We start from the raw sequence: 23,697 nt of genomic DNA, 5'->3' as shown, positions 1-23,697 counted from the left end.
AAGACAATAAACTGCTGCTCCCCAATAAAATAATGTGTGTGACCTCACCTCTGTCATTTTTTTCTCTCCCTTATCAAGTGTTTCCAGCAGATACTGGTGGGGAGGCAGCTATGACCTGTTCCAGCAGTTTTACCTCTGAACAAGCCTCACATCCTTTTGTAAAAATGACACGGATTGCGATTTTAACACTTCATCACATTTTTACTCCAACAAAACAAAGCACTCCTCTGCCAGCAGCTCATAAAACTGATGCGAATGAACAACGAACATATGCAAATAGCTTGGCAATTTCTCACAGAGGCTACGGTGAAAAAAACAAGCATTTTTTGGTACGCAATAATTACTGTAAAACTGTAAAATCCTTGAGGGACTGCTTCATGTCAGTGATTAAAGAGACTTATGACTGCGCTTAAAGCTGCACATACTGTAGAGACAAGAGTAAAATCTAGTCAAGGCCGTTACATTAAGGATTAATATCCTCAATATTTGCCTGGAGCCAGGTCTTGACAAGTTATTCCCTGGATGCCAAGGCCTGTCTCTTGAAATTACCCTGTGGGGGCCCCCGTTAGGTGGCTCCGCCATCACATTAGCTTAATCCCCTCCGATGTGCCTGCCTTGCTATCAGTTTTGGGATGTGAGGATGGCAGCGGAGGAAGGGAAGGCAAGAAAGCTCTGCCTTCCAACCTGATTACCCCTGCCATCCAGGACTGTCTTATTACATCTAGGGCAGATAACAACCAGGAATTAATCCACATGCTAATGCAGATGGGCTAGACAAACCAGCTCACATCTGAGGTGGAGAAAGAAAAGTGAAAGAGACATCTGTGTTTTCCCCTGCTGCAGCCAAGAGTACAGTGAACATCATTGCCTCGACTCTGGAAGAAAATAGAGTGGCTGATTATGGCACCTGTGGTAGAAAATCAATTCTATGAAACTTTGGCATGTTGATGAGAATGAAGGGATGTAAAAAGGCTCTGACCAAGCATATGTCATTATAGCTCAGGATCAGAGGGGATCCAGGGATTTTCATATGTAACAACTCAGCCGTTTCTTCTTCAGACCCTTAAGTTTCTTCTTCAGACCTAAAATTTCAACCTTTGGCTGAGCAGTACAGCAGAAGTAACACAGGAGAATTTGATGTAAATCCCCATCTAAGCAGTCACCACAGTCCCCCTGATCAACATAAAGAAATGACAAGGTATGCAAGGTACAAAAATGCATTTAGGAAGTGCACATACACGCAGTCATTTAAATGTTCTCAGTTATATAATATTATCGAATGTGTTTTGATTCACATTTGTAACAGTAAAGACTGTAAAGCATGCCAGCATGATAATGTATTCATGATTAATATTTAACATAATCAAAAATTCTCTTTCAAGTGTTGTGTAATGCAGAGAGATAGAGCAGCATGTAATCAAATCGAATTTCCTTGCAGCACAAGGGAGGGGAAAAAAAGCAGAGCAGAATATGGCATTGTTTGCCCAACGACATTGCTATTCTATCCAGCAAACTGATGGAATCAAGATTTATGGGGATTTACAATCTTTCTTTGATTAACACATTTGTTAAAACGATTAAAACCATAGAGAGAAGAAGAAGAAAAATGGGGAAAGAAAGACTTCAGTGCATAGTTTCCACATCAGGTCAGATGATGATGATGACAGTGAACGCTGAAAATCACTCTATAAGTCAACAGACAGGAGGGAAATTATTGCCACACAAAAACGAGAGCTCGGTTCCTTTGTGTAACTGCACACAAAAAAATCAAAGGTTTCTGTATGAGCAGTCAGTGTTTTCTTTTGTTTTTGGGGATAAACTCACTCAGCCTGCAACACTGCAGTGGGTGAAATCAATGCGTGCACTTGCATGTTATCATGACACTATTAAGGCAGATGCTGCAAAACACAAATCTCTGTGGGAATAGATGAATAAAAATGCAAACATACCGCCAAGGTGTAATTCAATTCCGTATCATCTGCGGTTCAACGTCTCTGTTTTTGCTTTTATTTATTTATTTGTTTCCCAGGATAGTTAATTCCATCAAATCCCATCCTCCACACTCACTATGTGGGTTATTCAGAACCAGAGGTAGGAAGGCTGGTTGACTGGGATGTGGGAGAAAGATTACCAAAAATGTTCCTTCACATAATGTTTATGAGCCAAGCTGCTTGAAGGAAGTGTGGACTTGTGAGAGGCAACTATACCTCTGATTCTCCATGCGTGCTCTTGTAGACAGATACTTCCTGTCCTTATTATGTGCTAAGCTGACGTCCAATCTTCACAGACAGACAAGTCAGGGATTTGTGTCATTTAGTATGTGGTTGTCAGCTGCAACTGTGTTCCTTAACCTGTTTGGATTTTGACTTCCTAAATTGAAGTGATGACCTCCCATTAAGAACTGCATATGAAGACTGGTGAACGAGTATAGTTACAGTACAGAACAGTATGTGTTTTTCCATAAATCATTTTGTGTTTCCCCTTAAATGACTTGACCTAAATGTGGTGTTCCTAACATTGGGTTAGAACCACCAGACTAGCAGATTCACTACAATCAACACATCCTCATACCGAAATGACAGAGTAGGTCAATTTCCAATGACTCTGAAAACGACTCTGTGTTTTCAGAATGGAGGAGCATAGCGTTAACACAAAGCTCAGTGCTGACCAAATATGGATCAACATTCTGGTACTGCATTATCTATTTCTTGCTTTAAACGTTTCATAATACGTATGTTAGTGTACTGTTTAGCTGGAATGGCCGGATCTGCTTCCAAAGAAGCTAAGATAACAACACACACAGAAGGAGTGTGATTTAATTCGCTGCTCAGTGCGCCATTACTCCACTTCATCTTTACATAGCAAATAGTTGTTTGCTAAATGTTATATATTGCACCTTCAACACTAGAACTGCCACCATGTTTTTCAAAGGGATGTTACTATGCTTTATTAAAATATTCATGTCTGCCAGTATTTGACAATGTTGTCTAGCACCTCCCTGATGTGAAAAATAGTGACAATGAATCCAGATTAAAAACACATGCATTCATTTCCATGCAGTTTATGTTTAAACGTTGCAAGTTACTAGGCAATTACGTTGAAGAGCTGAGAACTACATCAAGTCATAGTTATATTAAGAAAGAGCAAAGTGCACAATGTTCTGAATGTCTGCTCAAAGATTGTTAAAGGGAAACGTCAGATGTGTTCAAATGAGGATGATTTAGCCTCCTGACATACATTCATTGTGTGTAAAACTTAATTTTTAGTTAACTGATTATTCATTCATTTTAGTTTTTTTTAAATTAAAGCATTATAGAACATTGAAAACATAATTTAAGACATTTCAATGCATGAAAAGAGGATAATGCATTCAGTCTTTTGAAATAATAATAAACAAAATCCAAACTTTAACTAAACTATTTTCATATTCTTTTTACCAAGAAAATATTCAAAACCTTTGAAAAATCCCACATCTTTATAAAACCTTCAGTAAAATTGGACTCACTTAACTTCGAAGGGATAAGGTCCTTTGTGAATTTCTTCACTGTCCCGCACCCACAGAGAGACTCTGTTCTCTCTCAGACACCATCATCAACTTCAACAACACTCATTTTTCTGTGAGCAGATGGTCGTCTCATGATGAAATCGTTGCAGGACATCACTAAGCTGCCATGAGGATAGCTGGTGGAAGTCACCAGAAGGCAGTTATAGTGACTATACACAGCCACCACGGCACGAGATTGTAGAACAGACGGATAGAAAAGATCATAAATCTGAAAAATCTGCAACCAGCAGAGATCGCAGACACTCAATGTGTCTTCCACCGAGGTTATTGAGGATAAAAATAACCAGTTTCCCTTTAGCAGCATCCACCTTGCCTTCAGGTAAAATGTAAAGATGCCCTTAGCTTTCTGGGAGATCAGGAGAAGTTCAAGTGTGGCTCCATCAACACAGGTCTGAGAGGTTTGTTTGTTTGTTTGTTTACCTTGATGCTTTTTGCAGACGACAACTGTTTGTAAAAACCTTAGCCCATTTCAGAGTCTTGTTTCAGTTGCCATGGCAGCCAGCTGAAGCCTGATAATTTTCTCTGATTGAAAGAGGTGAAGATGAAGAGGAAATGGTCAGAGAGAGCGCTCAGAGCAGAATCTAAGAGGCCAGACAAGTTGTTCGCAGATTGAGTTTCAATTGATCTCCATGTAGTCATTATCAGAATGACTATCTCAGACCTCGTGGCTTCTCTGAAAGCCTGTTCTATGAACTGAGAAAGACCTCAGTTAAATGGACTTCAACAAATACAATCAGGCACACATATCAGTGTTCAATCCATAAAAGCTGCAATATAGTGATCTCTCTTATGCCTATCTTTGCCTCAGATTACATCATTGTAGTTGAGCTCACTTTTGAAATCACATTTTCTGTGTTTTAAGAAGCTCACAGAGAAGTGCTTTATTCCATCAGAGCTGCGCCATTATTCCTCATCCTTTTTCTGTCAACGCTTTTTACCTGAATGAGAAACTGCCCCCTTTTCATATCCCCCCACATTCTCTGATTTAGGGAGTGCTGATGCCTTTTGTCAAACCTTCCTGCTCCCTGTCAAGAACGAAGGAATTTCTTTACCCTCCCTCATGCCCCTAGACAATACCATTCAAGGTTATCATTCAAAAGGCCAAAGAGGACGGGGAGAAAGGCTGCCGCTAAGCTGGAGAGAATTTTGGTGGCCAGGGAATTGGAGTGGGGATGTGCCTGAATGGGCCGGCTTTATGTAGGGCATTCCCTTTTGGGCTTGGAGGATCATCTCAAAGAGGTAGGAAAATGTTAGAGCAACCACACCTGGGAAAGCAGGCCTGTTCAGTGCCAAAATAATATGCAACTAAATGTTCTCTGGTCTTTTTCTGTTTCCAAATCTAAATTTCCTCAAGAGAGCTGAAATATTTAGCCAATAGGTTATTCTTGTTGTTTTATATGTTAAGGCAAATTTCGATAAAACATGTCAATATTATGAAGAAAGAGCGAATAAGGCAGACTACTATGATCTATAAATGTATTACTCAACAGCACTTTTCTGCTTCAATGAGAGGTTAAACAAATATATTTCATGCATGGTTGCCTTTACTTAGAAAAATAGCTGGTATAATTTGTCCACAGTTGCGCTCAATTTTGCAAAATGGCACATATGGTTCAACACATTCACCTTCATTACATTTAGCCAGAAACGCATTCTCCTTTAGTGCGAGTTAAATTATACCGTTATGTTTAGGTAGGCTACACTCATTTTCATTCTCTTTCGGTTTACTTATCTGAGTTTAATCAGAGGAGGCGCCACGTTCTGAGTCTCCCTGTGTCACTTCAGCCCTAATAGCCCATGTGCCTGATCTGTCAACCAACCCATCCCGGCATGTTGAGACGTGTCTTCTTCTTCTTCACTTGAAACACAAGGCACACGTCAACATGTGCAGCTCGCATGCCTGCTTTTCTTATGATGTTTTGATTCTCCGTGTTATTCAAGTCGGATCAACGCGGGTGTTTTTAGTAGGGCTTACTCCTGTGTGAGCATTTTTGCTGGTGAAGCTGGTGTTTTTTTATGTGAGCGAAACGGGGATCTAGAGATTCGGTTGAAACCTTAGATTGTGGAGCAGTGAGAGATGGAGGATGAGGGAGATGCAGAGAAAGGAGGGATTTAAAGAGAGTATGTGAAATATGTGTGATATGTGATGTGCACAGTGAAGCATATAAATACTTGCTGCTGCCAGTGGCTGCCATTCAAACATTATTTAGCCAATAGTCTACTCATTGGTTCATTTACAAGTAGAAATCTCTGATATCTTCTTTTTTATTGAGATTATTTTAGCAGTTTCCAGTTACTGTTGCAGTTTTTCTACACAACACTTCCCAGAGATCTCCTCAGCCATCCGGTTGGACCAGGGGTGTATTAGTGAAGAGGGTTTTCTGGTTGAATGATTTGTTTCTGCCAATGTTTTGAGAATCACCTCCTGTGTGATGGGTGACTGCAAAGAGGATCTTCCAGTCTACAGTCTTTTACTGAGTCAGTCTTATGTTTTTCTATCACAGGAATGGGCTCTATGACCGAAAAATATGAAGCTTGGAGCTCAAAGTGTGACCATCTTCTCCATGACAAATTTCTCCCTCTTCCCTCTGGTATTTGCTACTGCCAGCCCACGCAAAGGTCATCCGCTTTCAAAAACTCTTTTCTACCATCAGCTATAAAATGATTCATTGTTATGCTGTGTCATGTGAGGTTTGCATAGTTATACTTTTATGTCATCCTGGAAGCAGACTGTTGTTTCCACGTGTTTTGTCTTTCACTTGCGTTTGGTCTTTTGTCATGCGGTTGCGTTGCTTGTTTTGTTTTATCTGCTGTTGCTTTTAACTGCTTTATCAGTTGCCCTCTGGGATTAATTAATAATAAACTGAAATGAACCTTAGATTAACCAAAGTACAAAAATCAGCACACCATGGATTAGTGTTGTGGTCCATTAAGTGGTCCCTGTCATGTCTTGGTTTTGCATTTCAAGTCATTTTTTCTAATGTCTTAACTTACAGTTTGTTTTCTCTGGTCTAAGGCAGTGGATAAATTAGTACATTTGGTGCATTGTCCTCTTGGTTTGGTATCTTTTCACACAGAGAAAAACATTCACACTGCTCATTGGTTAAATGTGCTTGGGGCAGGAGCAAGAACATAAAGTAAAGGTCTTGAAGAAGTTCCTCTGGACAAACACAACGTTCTTTGTTGCCTTAATCCAGGTTGGACCTCAATCAATTCTCTGGCTAGAGTTACATTTGCTCATCAGCATACCAGTATGTAAAGCAAACCTGGGTACAAGAGCCCTTTAGCTCAAAACTGTCAGGGTCCATTTACCAGTTTGGCTCGATCAAAGTCAAATCATATTTCCATAACCAACAAAATTCTCCAGAGTTCATTTGGGAACAGACTGAGACTACTCCTCAAAGGGTCTCAGCATGGTTGTTTTGGTCTGCACCCAAATACGATTACTATTTGTGAAACTTCAAACTGCATTAAAAATCCCCTACAGAGATATATACAGACAAATAAAAACACATTGCTTGGAACAATAATGTGTGTCTGTTGTAGTTTTTCTACAAAACATTTATAATTACCCTTTTTGCAGGGATGCCCCAGCGCTCTTACCACCTGCTGTGTCATCCTTAAAAATCCTTAAAACAGCATCTACTCCCTCTCCTTCACGTTAAAAATCCAGAAACTATGAATATGCAAATACGTTCCATTTCAAAAGTTGAACTACTGGCAACAATGTGCCTCCTACTTCACTATAAAATCCATTTTCAGTGTGTGTGTGTGTGCACTGGAGGCTTTAAATTTCCAAATCACACTTGTGTATGTTGAATATTGGACCAGAACTGGCTTCAAAATTAGTTGTGATGTCACAAATCATGCTTGTGGGCCCACCCCTTAAATTCAGATTTTCAATTAGCACAGTGAAACTTTTCACTTTCAGCAGATGAGTTCAAAAACAGCCCTCCAGTGTCAAATTCTGCACATACATCTTTATGCACAGTGAAGCTCAAACATCCAACTGTAGGAATAAGAATAAATACATACTTTGAGTGGAGGGGGACTTTAAGAATTTAAAACTATCTTAAAGTGAAAAGTAAAGTAGTCATTGTCACTTTTTCTGCTTTTATTGCTGCTGTGGATGCTTTGGAGAAAGCTTCGTGAAACTAACCAGCTCAGGGGGGTGGGGGGGTGCTATGTCCGGTTGTTTTCAGGCAATACTAGCAGTGCTGTTGATTGTTATTGGTCATGCAAATGTGAATGCAAAAGGAAAGATGTGCCAAAGGGTTAGGGTTGGTCCACAGGAGCAATTAAGCATGCAACAGAGCCAATTGCAGAACAAATGTGATGTGATGTGCTGGATGCTGTTTTGGATCAACCTCCCTGTTAAATACAAAGGAAATGCAAATAAGACCCCAGCACCAAAGCCCAATAGGTTCTTAAAAGATCAGGTTGTGCAAAGTGTCAGTGGGTTTAAAGTTCATTTCATAGAAAATGGACAAATGAGAGCCTACTTTTAACTTAACTATCAGTTTTTATTGCGTATTCCTGCAGAATAAGCCAAAAGTCAGCCTGATTCAATGTACACTAAGTGCTGGTGTGTTGGCTTTTGAGACGTTGACACTCTCTCGCAGCACAGTCTCATTTTGTTCCATGTACACCCATCAGTCTTTACCACTGGCCCTGAGCGGAAGGAGCAGCTTTTGTTATATTGATCTGTTTCAGTGCTTTTGCTACAGGCATTCTGTCAAGAGCTGGTCTTATCTAATCACACCATTCATTTGTCACACAGTTTCCGACTACAACCGGTAATTAATAAACACACCAATTACAAGAGCAAAATTAACTTCTGGTTCATTAAGCAGTGGGCAGAAACAGCATCAGCATCACATCTACAGCTCATGAGCACAACTCAGAGCAGAAAAATGAGCACAAGCTGAAAGTGGAGTGTGCCAAATACGTAACACATAACTTTCAAAAGAGAACATCTTCAGGATGTGTGGAGAGAATGAGCTCTTCACACGAGGGCGCAGATATTTTCTGTATGTCTCACTCTTTCCAGCTACAAACCCACGCCTCCATGCGACCTCAACCATGTCTGCTCTGATCTCATATTGCAAATTGGACATTCTTCTCCCTCCTTTCAGTAAGAAGACATGTCAAATAAGAGGCAGACAAAAAACAAAGGGAAGAATACAGCGACCTCCTAAGAGAAATTCCTCTGCTGGCTTTTCCAAAGAGTTGCACATTTACCATTCCCTAGTCAATGTACTCACTCCTGTGCTAAAATGGTGTTGGAATCTAAAGCATGAAGAGCATTACGCACAATGGTATGTCAGGATCTGAGAAAATCTGCCATGCCATGATAATTACCTGACTGCTGCCATGCTGTGCTGAGCTTTTGAAAATCTTGCAATATTTTAATTACATATTATAACCGAGTAGCCAAGTTTTCATTTAAATGTAGTGCAAAATTGTATCCACATTTCAAGAACATCAGCAACAAAAAATATGGATGAATGAGCACTTCCATCCACCACTGTTTTACGAATATAACAAGATGATGTGACGGAAGTGCCAGTGAAACAGACGATGTGGAAAACTTGACGGAAATATGGCATTCAGGGTGTGATTTGTGAGAAAAATCAGAAGGGGGGATGTTTTTGAAACATTTTTATTCATGAAATTAAATCTGAACCACAGTGGGAGAACAACATAACAACAAAAAGAGATGAAAGTTTACAGTCTCCTCGTTGGTACACACGGATCTGATCTGCCACCATTTTTTATTTGTCTTTTCAGTTCCAAATCTTGATTGACGCTAAGCCACACACTTCATGTATGTCATGATTTATTCACAAAGTCAGTTTCCATTGCACTTTGTTGCATTTTCTTCTGTCATTTTTCTTCTTTCAACTTTTAAAAATTGATGATTTAAAGAAAATCAAAGATGTTGTTAACATTCTGACATATACAAAAACACTTTCAGGAATATTGAACAATAAAGAATATTGGCATCTTCTACAAAGTGTTGCCAATACATATGCATTCTCATCTGGAATTTCTATTTAAAGTGAGGCAAGCTGAATGAAGAAGAAAACATATGAGCAGAACAACAAAGCCAAAGGGTATGGAAATTCTCCTCGGGGTATGATCCACTTTATAGGGTCCTACAAGTGAAACTCTTCTAACTGGGTCATGTCTGATGTTTTGAGCAGCACCCTCCTCCTATTGACACAGCCTAACAGGAAGGCATGACAGTAGGCCACGTGTCCAAAAGTCAGCATGTAGGAAAGCATTGCATTTCCTTTTTTAATTACCCTTTACAATGAGAAGTAAACATGCTAACGCAAGGCCTTCTGGGGAGAAGGGAATCAAAGATACCAGTCTACGCTTCAATATTCATGTTAATAGCATCCACATATGCAATGAATATTTTAGTATCCTCCACACACACTACCAGACATCAAAATGCCTCTCTGACAGTACTGGGGCTCATCATGTGAGCAGTTCCACACCGCAAACACAAAGAGCTTCCATTCAAAAGACAATGCAACGCTTCAGGGATTGAGGAAAAACTGACTCCCACTGCCAAGTGTACAAAGTACTCCATAGCTTGTATTTTAAGTGCCGACCCACTGCATTCATGCTGTCTTCTGGGACACACAAAAGTTAGCTTATTACCCCTGGGGACTGAGTTTAAGTAGTAGTAGTAGTAGCTCACCCAACCTACCGAAGCAAAAATCAAAATGTTCCCTTCACTAACAGGTCATTTTTTCACCCAGCATTTCATTGTGTGGGGATAATGAGACTGGTTACTAAGCTCTGAGAGTCTAAAAACATCAGAATACAACTTGACATATAACACATCAGCAGTCGATTGTAGAACTAAATAAATGTAGCTAGTAACATTTTTATATTGAGAAAATGCTGATTCATTCATGTTTAATTACTAAAACAGGCAAGCTTGTAGTTAAGCCTAAGATTAGCAGTTAGCTACGACTTTTTAAGCGAAGTGTCCACCTGAACGCTGAACTGCTTGATGTGATATTCGCGACTTTCACGAATAACTCAACATTTTGGGAAATACACTTATAGATAGATAGATGCTAGACATCACTGACAAATCTGTGTAAGCAACTGTAAGCAGCTAGTTGGCTTATCTTAGCATCCAGACTTGAAACAGAGATAAATAGCAGACCTTGCAATGTCCAACAAAATTCACCAACCTAGCTCAGTTTTTGTACAGGTTAAACAAACGTGTTATCTTTAAAGCAGCCAGTCTTTGTGATAAGCTAAGCTAACTGGCTGCTGGCTGTAGCTTATGGGGTGCACAGACATGAGCAATCTTCATTACAAAGTTGCCAAGACTACCAATAAAATGTTAAACTATTTATATAAGAGGAATTCCTTAGAAACTTCTGAGTTCATGAGTTATGATGTGCTGTATGCTGATGTTTTTTAAAAATGTTGATGACCACAAAAGCTTTTTCTTCACCTGATTTACGCTTTTGAGAGAGCTAGATAAAGGTTACACAGTGATGCACAAGATGACTCTCCTTTTTCATCATGAGCTGTTATGCTGACATTTGAGATCCCTTGAGAAAGAGAAGAATAGCAAAAATGAGAACACATTATGTAACATGTCAAATAATCTGCGAGAAATACAATAGCGCAATATAGCGGAGAGGAAGAGATCATGTTCTGCGTGACTGTGTGTGTTCTTGACATTTTGTATGATATTGAATTGTTATTGTGATCCTACATAATCATATAATATCTGGTTTATCCTGTCTGCTCAAGGATGAAAAGCTATTTCTGCCTCGATGATTCCACAGATTGAAACCAAACAGATGTCAAGAAAGGGCTATCAATTCTATTTCACATGAATATTTACACATTGCACATTTTTACGTTGCAATCTCTGACAGGCAGTAAAAAGAACTGAGGTAAATTGAAGTGGATGCTATTAAGTTGAGATAAATGTTCATAATGAAACTGCAGCCTCCTGGTGAAGACTTGTCTTTATATCAAGGCTGGTACGGAGTCCTTTGAACCCATGGGTAATAAAATAAGATCTAGAATAAACAGCATTTCTTTATGCTGATCATGTGGAAAAGAGAAATGACAGTGACACTTGTTAATTTCATTTTGGTGTTAAAAATGTCTGGTATGGTAAAAGATGATAAAATATGCAGAGCGCCTGAGGGCTTTTCCCAAACCAGTAAATAGTCTGGCTAAATGTGAGGACTTGGTTCTTGTTTTGACAGGCACATTCATTAAATCTTCATTTTTGATAAACAGTTTGTATTTTGTCAGTGAAACCCTGAGGCGAACTAAATCAAAAACATTAAAGGTAAAGAAATAAAACCAGCTGGATGAGAATGAACACTGACAAATAAAAACCCAAGGGTAGAGCGCTAGCGAGTGGGCTGTTATGTTTCTATTTTATATGCATAGTTATAGAGAATCCAGACAACTCCTATAATTATTTGAGAAAAAAAAATCAGTGGCTTTTCTGTATTCACTCCTGTGTCCATTTAGGAAAGAGAAAACCAGAATGAACAATGGAGCAGCTATTCAGCATAATATGTTTCTAATAAGAGAATTTTTATAACAGGATGGTGCCCTCACCAAGTTTCCTTTTAACTACACTTCAGACAATACAGACATAACACCTCTACACTACTGCCTCCCACAAACATATGGCTTCAATCACACTGCAGGCATTTATGTCATAAGAGGCAGTGAATCGTATGAATCCACTGATTATAGCAGAGGCGCAAGGACGAATGAAAATCAATAGTTCCCCTGAGTCCTTGCAAAACTGACCCTCACCGAGATCTTTTGCTGAGAAAAACCCCCAGATGCAATAAGATGTGGGAACAATGCTCTTTAAGCACCAGTGGTTTCCTTCAACAATCAGGGTGTTTGGAATGAATTTCCACTCCAGAGGGGCTAAATAACAGACACTGCTCATATTGCGTTACGCTTAATTCGCACAGGAATAACAGCACAATGTTTTCACCTCATGTAATTAATCAATTACCAGCTCACCCAAGTGTTTTGTGAAAAACAGGCAACAAGAAAATGAAATTTGGTGCAATGTAACAATGACCTTCCTCCATAGTATCAGCTACTGCATTCAGTTTTGTAACAAAGAGCAATATTTTGCATCAAAAAGAAAAGGACACTGTTGAATGTCAAAAACAAAGTCGATTTGCATTAGTGGATTAGTAAGCATTACCCGCGGACCTGTGACTTCACTAAGATGTGGCAGGTAATTTGTGTTGGAATTTCACAAAAATTACAGCAATGGCAGATTTACACCGGGATTAAAATCATCAACGATCGCACTCAATTATACAAATCACTTCCTGACCTCAGGTTATATTAGTTCCATGCAAATGGAGCTTTATAAAGTTTCATCAGTATTCATGAACATGAACAACTCTCTTCAGAAGCTTAAAATGAGAGATAAAACTTGGGTCTGCTGCAGTGCCGATGAATTAGAGATCAACTCTGTTGGATGAAACTGTGAAACTTCACAGGAAAATTAACTTTGTGTCATTATAGTGCTCAGAGTTGTGAACCAGAAAAGTTTGCCGCTGTAATGTCATGTGTCCACAAAGGCTCCCATTCACTGTCAAAAGAGCTCGTCCATGATGCAGCTCCTGATTGAATCAATTTGAGCGCCTGCAGCTCTTAGTGGGACTTGTTCGGGCTCACAAATTAAGACCAAATCAAGATCATAGGTCATTGCATGGGTAAACTGTTTTTATTTTTTTCGTTGGTTTCGGTCTTGAATGTTGATTACTGTAACATTGCTTTGGTAGCCTTACAGTGACTGAACAACCTGCCATGGGCTGTTGAGAATGTACCACTGGATATTTCAGAGCTTGTCAGTCTGATTGATTGAGCCATAAAGAGTTTGTCCGTGGGGCTAACAGGACTTGGATAAAAGATTAGGAGTCTGTTGAGTCTTGATTAATGTTAGAGGATATAACCTCTAGCCAGTGGTGCTGAAAGATTTATATAAACAGGGTCTCGGCGGTGAAATATACACACACTGAATTGGAGCGATTTGAAGGCAGTGAGGATGAAACAATAACAGGGTATCCTCAGGACACGAGCTAACTCAAAACAGAATTGTCACAACTCCATAATGAGACAAATGTATATTAACTGGATGAAACTGGACAGCAACACGAGGGACAAAGCATACTAGAAGATACTGAGGGCAACAACCCCAATTTCAGTTATGCTGCGTTCCAAATCAGAGGGAATTTGATGATGGTTGGGGGACGGTGGGGGGAAATTCCTCTGCATATTTATATGGACCTTGTCTGTGTCAAGCCCTGCCCCACCCCCTGGACTTAGGCTGCCTGATTAGTATTCAGTGAATTCATTAAGGCACAATCGCTGGTGTCTGGGAACATGGGAACTCTTGATGAAGGAGAGGTTGAGTTCAGCCCACTGGTTAAGTCCCTACAGAAAAACGCACCATCCCCCAAACGTGAAGGTCACTGTGTCCTTACTCTGGTACTGATCTGATGATCACAGGCAAACAGTGGTTGGGGGGGGGGGGGGTTCAGTGTCAAGATCTTTATTTGCACATGATGTGTTGTTGTCAGCATGCAAAGATATGTGCTGTCTGTGCCTGACAAAAAAAGGTAAATGTGAGTCTGACTTTGACTTGATTGTCTCCAGTGGCAATCACCCATAATTCATCACCAAGGAGGGAGTGTTGTTGTGTTGCGTTATAATATAGTGTTTCTCCTTGTAAGCTATAAAAAATATAAATGAGATCAGACTTTGTTGCTTCCAGACCATCCATCCCTCAAATGCTGCACCCCCACCTCCCCGACCATTAAAATCAATGTTGAGATGAATGAACAGTAGAAACCAGGGGGACACCGAGGAGAAAACTCTTCCGGCTGCTCCAACGGCTCATACGTTAGGGAGGTGAGCTTTGGTCTGTCCCGGCCAACCAGTGATGAATCATTCCTCTGGGAAGCACTTGCACACTTCAGCCAGTTTAATAAAAAACACCAAAAAACCTGTCCTGCATGAAAGCTTCACAATAATAAATCACAGGCAAGGAGACAATATTGCACACGGCCATGGTGCACAAATCCAATTGAGTTTGGCTTTGCACTCTTCTCGTTGCTCGACTGTCAATCTTCTGCGTTTCTTCCATCCTGCTGGTATCACTTTGACTTGCTGTACCAAATACAACTCTCTTCATCATCACCCCCACCCACTTCCAAAAATATTTGAAAACTAAGAGGGACTTATCAAACATATAGGCAAGAAAACACCAGAGGGTTTAATATTGCAATTTATGACTGTGTTTCGCTTCAAGTGGTCTCTTGATGGCTGAGGAAAGGTCTTTAAACCTACACTAATTTTAAAGCGTTCACAGTAAAACTAATTACCAATAAGAAAAAAAGAAAATAATAATATGAAGAGCTGCTCTGGCAGTCCACAGCGTATATCGCAGAGAGAAATCTGTGCCATATCCTGAAGCTTCTTTCTGTTTTCCTCCACCACAATGAGGAGGGACGACTTTGATCATCCAGTGTTCTCACTCCCCTTGAGAAAAACAGTCAGGGTATACAGGGTTTTTCCACACAAGGGGATCCAGAGCAGAGGAAAATGAGGTGAACAGTCATGAAAAGAAAGCAGAAAACCTCTAGCCAAGATCTGCAACACACTTGACAGGAAACTAAGCTGCTGAAACAAGTGTCAAACAAAACAAATTGCTAAACCTTTTCTGACACCACTGCGCGGTCTCAAGATTGTCATGGCAAGAGTGAAAATTAAGTTGCCGGAGACGAAGATGCCAAAGATAGATCACCAACATCAAGAATAATGCTGACTTTGGTGGTAGTGGTGATGTGTGTCTATGTGTGTGTTTTGCGAGATATCTGAGAATTAATTTATAAATGCTTGGCTACTTGTGGTTCTTCTGTCCAATACAGGCTTGGAACTATCTCTTTTTTTCTTTTCTTTTTTTTGCACCATTTTCAGTTTTTGTCATGGAGCCAAATCTAAAATAGGCTGCCTCACAGCAGGGACCAGAGTTTTCTGTCTAAAAAGATGCAGTTTTTCTTTCTGAGTCAGGCATGGCAGGCACATAAGCATGAACGTGACAGCACAGGTGAGTCAATAAGTACACACAGACGGTGCACTTTCATTTGGGGGGGGGGGGTACTTCAAAGTTCAGTCCACAGGGTTAAGAGAGAATACAAAAAAATAAAGAGGAATCTGCTCTGGTTGAAAATACATTTTGAGATAGAGAGAAACTGATACAACCATAATAACAGCTACAATACATTTTACAGTGCATTCAAGTTAAGGCAAAAGGAGGAAAAACCTATTTGATATGAATGAAATGTCAAAATTATGCCTTTATATTGATCTAATTTGAATATGTATGTGTGATATGTAGGTGTTTGAACAGTAAGCAAATACAGACTAGCCAAGTGATATGTATTATTTCTCCTTATGAAAACCTGTTTTGTTTGACAAAGTGGCCACAGAAAAGCAGAGAGTAAGCATGAACTATTAATCAAACTAGAACACAATGACACTATTGCCAGAACAAGTTAAAAATGCAAAGGGAGATGTATGAGATGTGCTTTCAGTAGGAGCAGCAACAAATAAAGGAGTGTGTATTTGTCTGTGACTAAGATCAGGGGCATGTTGCAAAGGTTCAAGGTACCCATTACTGCTGAGTGTAGCAACAATGGGATTACTGATACCCGGAGGGCACAGATGGCACCAAAATCCTTTGAGACATTCTAAAAAAGGTCACACAAAATTCAGAAAAGCCACCCCAACCTGCTCACCCACCCATTTTTCTGCTGCTAACAGATTCCTAAGGCTGGTTTCTCCTAAGGCTTTTAGCCTCTCTTCAATCCTCTGAATGCTCAACAATCATTCTTTTCAAATGTGTAACACAGAACAGAACAGAAATGCCTTTGAAATGTCAAACGGCAGCGGACCTGACTCGCAATGTCATTGATGAGATTGTAGCAAAGGCTGAATTCAATAGGAAGCTCGTGTCTCCTTAGTGGAAAACAGATTTTATCAGAGCTCTTTTGTTAAGATGTTTAATGGGACAGGAAGCAAGAGGAGGAAAAAAAAGGATGCAGAGTGATATATTGAAAGACATTAGACTTTATGGCTGTGCAGGGAACAAATTAATTGCTGTGCACCTTGTAATGTAGTTTGAAGGTCACTTTTGACCCCTTCTCTTCTCATCCTCTCATTCATTCGTCTCTGTCATACTGTATTTCCTCACGGTTGGTCTGCTCTTTTTGCTTTGCAGCAAGGACACTCGCATTCCTCCTCTGTCTTGTTTTGCCATTATGCTGTGTCTGTGTATTTCCTGCCACCATAAGGCAGCATCCTCCCCAGGCGCTGGCTCCTCCACTAACACCATATGGCAAGGCCAACTAGGCAGGCAGTATTCTGCAAGACTCTCACAGTGTCTCTGTTCTCAATGGTGTCTTCGAGGAATCTGCTAAACCACTTAAAAAGGGCCTTGCTACTTTAAATTGAAAATATAGGTAGTGAGAAAATGGCTGGGGGAGGTAAACTGTGAGGAAGTAAAAAAGTGATTAAAAATCTGCTGATTTTCAGGAGGTTAAAGTTTGCCTTGTAGACTATATTGTATGTTACGAAACCTCATCCTCCAACTTCACCATACAGCTCGCAAACTCAGAAAACATCCACTAAGAATGAACTCATCCTGACAGCTGGCAAAGCAATCACTGAACTATGGGGAGCAATTCGGATGATGACATGACTCAAGACTCTACACTCTAGGTGCGGTGGATTTAAATTGATTCTGTAGCTGTATGGCTCATTTCTTACCAGTTTTGGTGAATGATGCTGGATAATTCATGAGAAATTTGGCCATGCTGCTGACAACAACAACCCTAACCTTAACCCTAACCCTATTTGAAATTAATTTGGAGGTCAGATGCCAAACACAGCCAAGTGAGTGGTGTGTTCATCTAGTCAGGTGCAGGAAGGGTTTATAATGATGTATGAGTGATGAAAAGCGCTGTCAGTCAACTGTTGTACAGCGTAGTTGAAATTCTCACCAGACCACACTGAGCAAAGTGAAATTTGCGGGTTGGCCACGCAAGCAAACCATTTTATTCCAAAACACAGAATTACAAGGTGCACTGCTGCAATATTTTGGTCAGCACATACTGAACTGCGAAGCTGAAACTGCTACACTTCACCTCAGCAACACAACACATAAACTTGCCCATCCACTCCTCGGTTTACGAGTTGGTCTGTGTTGTGATTGGTTGGAAGCAATAAAAACATCAAGTACTTTAGTTAATATTTTTGCCCTTTTGTGTTTATACGGACAGCTTTTTTTCATTATGGCACCAGCTGTGTTAGAATAAAATGAGCCTCTGGAAGAAAGTGTGAAACCGACTCTGGAGAAAAAGCTGCAAATAGATTTAACCCAGCTCATCCCGCCAGACAGGCATGTGGAGTGTGTGTTATAATGTGAAAATGAAGCATACCCGAGGATCACACTTCATGTGTGGAGTGTGCTACTCTCATCTGGTGTTACTGCTGTATTCTTCTACTGCACAGACATCATGTTGAGAGGAAGGTGATGTAAACTAATGAAAAGCTTCCATTTATGAGTCAAAGATATTATAAAATGTTATGTTGCAATATTGTAATTGATTATCTAATTAATTTAATTAATCCACATGATGTCCTTGAATAGAGTCCCACCATTAGCAGGAACATATATTAAAATAATTATGCAGCAACTGATATTGGTGTCAAGACATGAGGAGTAGAAGAGAGTCTGCACCACCCTGACATCTGTGACTGATTACAAGTTGTAATGTGCCAGCGATAAATGTGTGAACACGAGGCGGTGATGAATTTAACAGTGTTCCCCAAGGAGCATGGACCTTCCATTACATGTCTTATTACTGTCTCTACCTTCTGATGCCTTAATTGATCCTTGCGGGCACACAAAGGAGACCCTCCTCCACCCATCCGAAGATTATGATACCCAACAGCACAGGGGAAAAAAATGACCACAGCAGCTTTCAACCCAACTAGCCCCTTGCTCAACATTTAATTACAGAGCTACAAGGGACCAAAGCTCTTGTAATACCGAGCTGTTGCTGGACCATAAAGGTGAATGCAGCGTTTTATCATGAAAGTTAATTTTCATTGGATACAGCTTGTTTTTCCTCGGCAGAGAAAACATGAAAATAGGGTCACTGGTCTGATTGGCATGTCCTGCTGCCAGGGCTTCCACTGCTGTGGTGCGTGCTGAACTGAGTGCCTTCATGGATGAATTCAGAAGAGAAATGCAAAGCATGGAGGAATAGCACTATTTTCTAACCACAGAGGTTGACCACGGCATATGTTGCTGCTTATTATTCCCTGTGTCTGCCTGTTTTTCATTGTATTTATAGCAGGGGGAACCTGATTTAGATCTAGGGATGGGTGCCACATCTTCCGCTCTTCTGTGTGTAATCTTTCCCTTTCTGCTTACTGCCCTTTATTTAAAGAAGATGGCAAGTGAGATAGCAAGGCGTCACTCCTCTCTCTTTTCTCTCTCTCTCTCTCAGTCTTTCTCTCTGACACCAGCTGCTGCTATACAGTTTATGATGCTGGTTGGGAGGCATGGAAAGAGGGATGGGCGGGGGTCCGGAGCCTGTGGAGGTGTAAAAATCCCTCCCACCTTCTCTGGTGGTATGCAAAGATTCCATGAGCGGCTTCCACAGCCCGTTTCCTTCCACAACCCTCCCCCAGCCTCAGCTTCCATCAACCCTGAGCAGCCCCTGAAAGGGAGGTGGAAATAATAGAGTTGAGGAGGAGGAAGAGGCTGATTGAAAACCATCTGACTTCCACTATTTTTTTAACCAGGCTATAGAGATCTGTAGGGTCTTCAGGGATTTGTACCCACAAATAGAGCGAGTGTAGGTGTCAGTTTCTTTCATTTCATGTAAATGCTCACTTCAGGAAATGTTGGCTAGGCCAGGATAGCTGAGTGGCCAAAAGATTATCGTCTGATCTAATGAAGTCTCCAAATTCAGGAACTGACAATGAGAAAAAGAACAGCAGAATTAACTTCTCTGTATATTCCTGACCATTTCAGCAGCACAGATCCATTTCCATGATCATTATATTTCAGAGGAGATCATAATACCTCTTAATGGGAAGGAAAGTCATTGCAACAGGCAACTGGTAATGTGATCATCTACCCATGACTGACACTCAATTCAAATCTTTCTTTAAATGCCCTCATTTCATTACCCCCTAATGTATTCTTTACTCTGTGTGCTCGTGCAGAGAGAGGTGGGAGAGATGAGAGAAGGGACGGTTAAAGATGAGCCATCTCTAATGCCTCATTTCATGGGTTATTTTTCTGCTGAAAGAGAAACGTCAAAATTGGGTAATTTCTAAGTGATGATTAATCAGCCCCTCTCTTCGGTTGAAACAGGCACTCCGACTCCTTTTCTGCAGAGTTAAGTTGAAGTTTGTTGAAGCTGTATTTGACTTCCTCTTGAGAGGAACAAACAAGGAGGTCAGCTTTGTGAGAGGCAACATGTCATTCACTTTGCCACAACTGCAAGATTTTCTGAGTGTACTTGCCAGAGTAAACAACTCACCATAAGGGCTGGCCGTCTGTCTGCCGCAGTATGGTGGAGCTTTAGTGTTGAACTATGTAAAGTGTGTGCAAAACATCAGCAGAATTGCTTCCTGTTCATTTTTAGCTCAAAGTTTTGCATTCGGTTTTCTTAAATTTGGAAGAGATGTTTGGGCAAAATGCCAATAGTGAGCTTTCCAGTCAAGAGTAAAATAAAAATGCAGTTTCAGTTTCAATAATGAAATCACTAACTGAATGTGGGTAGACTCCATGCAAAAATGTTCATAAACTGACTTGAGATTTTAAGACAGAAAATGTCTCCACAGCAAAGCATCTAAACTACAGTCAGATGGATGCAGTGTGCAACAAAATACAAGCAAACAAGCACACACAAACAGTTCTTTGTCTTCCAATGTCTTCTAATCTTAGAGTAATGGGGATCAAACACGCAGATGGAGAACATCAGTGCCTACTTCGGCACCATGTGCATTTGTTTGCATAACTGCAAGATTGTTTGCTCTAACCTGGAGACGTGACAAAGCTGTGATCGAAATTTACGACAGCTTTCAAAACAAAAACTCAACCAAAGCCTTAGGTAATAACAGGAAACTCCACAAGCCACACAGCTAGGCAAACTAACTTCCCATGCTATTTACTCATTGTCACCTCAGTGTGCAAGCACGGTCACGGCTGCTTGTTGCCTCTGAGGAGGCTGGAGGCTTCCAGCATGGAAAAAGGTCCGTCTTCACTGATTTTCATTTCCACGCTTACAGACAGAGCATGGGAGAAGAGACAGGCCACTGCTCCGGTGCCCACCTGGCAACCAGATGAAGGCTTAAGGGTTCAGGGTCCCCCTCATAGCTCTGCATATGCAAGCATGACCAGACAAGAGCCAGCCTGGCCCCTGCCTATGGCCTGTCTTGAAGACGGATGAGGCAATGGCGCTGGGCCTGGGGCCCCTGGGCTCCCTGCAGGGACCTCACTATTGGGCTGGTAGATTAGGTCTGGATCACTGTTGACATGCCACAGCAGAATGCAATGGGATTGTGGTGCGAGAGGCTCAAGTGTTTTTCACTACTTCGAAAATGGAATGGCCAACATGTGATCCGATGTTGAGATGTTTACAACTTCTTTTATATATTACTATACACAACTATTGCTGAAACAATTAGTGAAATGATCAACTTTTCAAGCAATGGAAAATTAACTAAAAACAAGTCAATTAATCGTTAAAGTCATTCATGATGCAAAAACGCTTAATGTTCACTAGTTCTAGCATCTTAAATGTCTTTGTCTGTTTTATATCATATCCTTGGATATTGAAGACGTGGGTGCTGAGAACTGAGCTGCAGCTATGTACATATCAATACTAAATTATCAGGAAGAACCCTTGTACAGCTTTTCATTGTTATTGTTGGCTATTAGTACATAGAGTAACAATAACAGATCGTATTTCCAATTGTTTCATATTATCAGAGGGAAAGACCAAATTAGCAGCCACTCAAGTGACAGCAGCCCATTTTCCCCATGTTCACCTCACCACCCCCCCCTATTACCGCTTCCTTGAAGATATATAGCTAGCCATGTACATGCCAATGAATCACAGTCCTACTCTGCACGTGACATGTTGCCCTTGGTTAGGCGTTACTTCTCAAGCTCAAGGTCTAACAACAGAGTAATTATCACAAAGTGCTGAGATAGAGGAGGATGTTAGAGGATGATACGTTTAGCTGAGTTGCGATGGGGGTTCCTTAATTGCCAGCCGCACGGTGTAGGGTCAATCGTTTTGTGGGTTTTTAAGGCAGAAGACAACATAAGTAGGTCAATGGCTGGATGTCAGAGAAAGCACATGGAAGTGCTGTATGAAGGATTTTTTTAACTATTAGGAGAGACAGTATAAAGCACATGCAGAGCAAACAACAAGGCAGCAGAAAGTCGCTAACCATCACAAGTGACAAATAGTGGCTAGTTAGTAGTGCAGGAAAGTATATAGATCTCTTTTCACAGATCAATACGTCCTGCAGACGCCCCTGTCATGTACTCGAGACTCTGGTGCCTGCTTGTGTCTGAGTCTCCACCCTGACCCATCCCCTTGACTGCCACTCTCCTCCTGTGTAACTGCCCGCAGGGCTCGCCAAGAGGGGGAAGAGCACATACAAAACAACAAAGCTTTGAGCAAGGACACTACCGGGATCCCAGCTGACGGATCTGAGCTTTGATCATGATTACAGATTACTGTGGCTAAGGGCAGGTGTCTTCCTGACTCAGCGACACCCTGCTGAGAACCCATCAATAAGCAGTGGGAAGGATGACTGTTTGAATGCTTTGCCTCGATGATAATACACCTTTAAATCCCTGTGATACCTCTGTACAAGCTGTCCGCTTTGAAATGTTGTTTTGTTCAGTTGTCTTCCAAGAAAGAGGATGTTTGTGAAAGCCCAGGAGACCTTCTGACTCGAATTCAAAAATGAAACTTTTTTATTTCTATGAAGGGAATCATAAACTCTTGCCCAAAGGAGTTACTTCACCCCATTTATAAATCAGGTTTTCTTATCAAACCACACAGGTTTTTACTAAACGCTTTATTGACTAGCAGCTACCCAACTCACAACTATTCCGCATTAACTGAGCTGAGAGTAATGTAAAACACCAGTGCCTTTTTGTTTTAGGTTTGCAGAGGCGTATGTGTAGTATAAGTGCATCTAACTGTATGTACACTGCCGGGGGAAATCTCCATGCACCAGTTGCCAGTAGCTGGCCACACTGCAAAAACGGCCCCTCTCAAAATAAGCCAAATAATCCTGAATCTAGCCAAATTATCTTGTATTGAGCAAAAAAATCTGCCAATGGGGTAAGAATTTTACTTGGTTAGAATTCTTAAAACTACCAAAAAATTCTAGACACTGAATACTCAAAATGTGCCTTAAAACTAGACAGAAATGTTAAAATTTAAGCAATCCATGCCTACTTCAAGCAATGAAATCACAGTTATTTAAGACAGAATTCCTTAAAATGAGTACAATCTTGTGCCTTTGCTTGAATAATTTGTAATCTATTGTCTTACCTTTTTACTGGTTAAATGCAGCTTGATATTAGCTGGAAAAACTAAATTAAAATAATATGTTCATGATTACTTTTCTATTTAGACAAAAAAATAAGTCTAATTTTCTTGAAACAAGTTTTTTTTTACTTAGATATCAGTTTTTGCAGTGCAGCAACTGCTCTGGAAAAAGTGTTGAGCATATTCTCATGTCTTTCACTGTAAATGTCTCTGGATGGTGGAGAATGGATTGGATTGACCAGTAACCATATATTTGGCATATTTCTTTGGTATGAGCTTTTCTTTGGACTCAGAGCATGAACTAGAGGCAGACAATGTGAGATTCACACACACATGAAAGCGGCAAACCCGAACGCAATCCTTTAAAATAATAAGCTGTCAGATTTCCTTCGAAACCTTTGACATTTCATTTTGTACTGTTTTTCTTTT

General features: G+C 40.5%; 1 protein-coding gene across 1 annotated transcript in view; it reads right to left on the bottom strand.

Annotated features, from left to right (window-relative positions):
• The window catches only part of LOC133980657 (LHFPL tetraspan subfamily member 6 protein), a 43,371-nt gene that overhangs the window by 5,448 nt on the left and 14,226 nt on the right, over positions 1 to 23,697 (bottom strand). The window lies entirely within an intron of this gene.

This window comes from Scomber scombrus, chromosome 5 (genome assembly GCF_963691925.1).
Source record: "Scomber scombrus chromosome 5, fScoSco1.1, whole genome shotgun sequence".
NCBI lineage: Eukaryota > Metazoa > Chordata > Actinopteri > Scombriformes > Scombridae > Scomber > Scomber scombrus.
Note: the sequence above shows the minus strand (reverse complement) of the source record. Positions and strands in the feature narration are given on the sequence as shown.